This window comes from Mandrillus leucophaeus, unplaced genomic scaffold (genome assembly GCF_000951045.1).
Source record: "Mandrillus leucophaeus isolate KB7577 unplaced genomic scaffold, Mleu.le_1.0 Scaffold583, whole genome shotgun sequence".
In the NCBI taxonomy this organism is placed as follows: Eukaryota; Metazoa; Chordata; class Mammalia; order Primates; family Cercopithecidae; genus Mandrillus; species Mandrillus leucophaeus.
This window is the reverse complement of record NW_012106286.1, coordinates 2,084,802-2,087,115: the sequence shown is the minus strand read 5'-3', so window position 1 is coordinate 2,087,115 and position 2,314 is coordinate 2,084,802.

Sequence of the window (2,314 nt, the reverse complement as noted above, 5' to 3'; positions counted from 1 at the left end):
CTATTCAAGCTTGGAAACCGTGTTGATGGGTGCAACAAGAAAGGTGTTTCTGCTGATTTACATGACAAAGAACAGATATAGGCTGCATCTTCCCAGCGCTTCCCTCCAGCTCTGTTGTGGCCACCTCACTAGTGTTTTCTTGGGAGCAGATGTGAGGTCTGGACCCGGGGAGACCTTTGGCTCTGACTGTAGGAGGCACTCTGGTTTCTGCCCCTGCCACAGTAAGCAGCCATAGCTGCTGCTGGAGGACCCGAGACTGGAACGATGACCACCAGCTCTGCACGCAATGCCCCGTGTAATGGCCACTCACTGCAAACATTAGATGATTACCCTCTGACTCCACATTTTAAATCCTGGCAGGAAACCCCTGCTTTATATTTGCTGTTATGTTTAATGATTTGTAAAATCAACAGCTATACAAATCACTACTCTGCCAGACTTGGGTTGTGATTCCTGTTTTCTGTGTCCACTGCCTGGCCTTGTTACCTTCCCTGAACAAAATATTTTCTTCCCTAGCTGTGTTATTTCTGAAGTCAGATGAAGAGCTGCCCAGGAAAGCACTGGCAGGCATTTCTGGTGACCTCTTCAGTGCTTTCCATGTATGCACCTCTTGAGAGCTTACCTCTTATGTGCACGTTAGGAAGTCACTGCATTTTGATGACAGCTGTGTGGAGGAGCCAGGGTAGGCTGTAATCTTCCTGCTTTTACAGATTAGCAAACTGAAGCTCAGAAAAAATTAAGTGGTGTGGCTGGACAATGGCAGATCCAGGACATGAGGCCAAGTCCCACATCTCAGTCCAAAGTGGGGACATTGTAGAAGGAGCATGGACTAAAGGGATCTGGAGCTCAGAGCTGTGTAGACCTATTTGCCTCCTGCACAGATCTGGGCTTGCATCCTAGCTCTGTCATTTAAATAATGGCTATTTGTGCAGGCCCATTAGCCCCACTCTGAGCTTCAGTTTGTCATCTGTGAAGCGGGACTGACAACACGCACGCATAGTGTGTGGACTATGTGGTCAAGTCAGCATCAAAGACAGAACACAGAAGAGTGGCAGGTGCAAGGCAGTTTGGCAAATGCTAGTGCTGTGTCTTGCCTTCAGATTCTTAATTCTGATACCCCAAATATCCAAAAGTTTAGTGAAACAAGTCACAGTTAGTGTTAGAGAGCTGAACCTATTCTTAAATTTATTCATGGGGATACAAATTTTTAGAGAGAGAGGGATGGTTTTGAATTTAATCTGGAAGTTGCCCAAATTCTGGATGAACTCAGAGATATTCAGGACCCGAAGTGGGTTTGGCTCTGCCAACACAAGCAACAGCACCTCCAGCCCGTGGTGGCTCCCAAAGTTACTCCCATTTCGGATAACACCGCGTTCCAGCTGGGGCTCCGGGCAGGCAGAACTCATGGTATGGACTTTTGCCCTCTGCTTGGTCCCACTCACACTCTCAGTCAGTTGCACCCGTGTCCCCATGTACAGCTCTTGCAGGCTGGTGGGTGGTGCAGGAGTGCGCTTGTATCAGTGGACTTGCTTCGTGAAGGGCCCTGAGGAACCTCCCAGCTCTCAATTCTCTGCCTCATCCCACGATCTTCAGTGTCTTCCAGTGCAGCAAATTCCACCCACCGCAGCTATTTTGACAGTTGGATAAGGGCTTAGGAAAGAGGAAGAAAACGAAAGAAATGAAAGAGGACAAGAGAGCTAGGGAGTTAAGTGAAGGCATTCTGGAACTAAAGTAGTCATGAGACCCATATATGTTTGTGTGTGACTGTAAAGGAAATTGAAAAATAAAGATCCCAGGCACAATTTTTAAAGAAAGACAGTTGCTTTGAAGAACGATACTTATTTGGAATGGTCAGTCCTTGTAGATATGTGAGGAAAATCTGTCAAGACTTTATACCTGGTATTCACAGTGGCTGATAAAAGGCAAGCTCATGCTCCAGGATGGATGCAGCTGCTGGAATGGGTGCTCTTGTGTCTAACCCAGGGAGCCTTCTGATTTGGAGGCTTGAGGATCAAACTCAGTATGATGTACTTTTGATCTCTGACACCATTTAAGTGCAAAGCTTGGAGGTTCTACGCTGTTGTGAAATAATAGCATAATGATTCAAATAATAAAAAATTAAGTGCATGCCTTGGAAACAACAGGTGCTGGAGAGGATGTGGAGAAATAGGAACACTTTTACACTGTTGGTGGGACTGTAAACTAGTTCAACCATTATGGAAAACACTATGGCGATTCCTCAAGGATCTAGAACTAGATGTACCATATGACCCAGCCATCCCATTACTGGGTATATACCCAAAGGATTATAAAT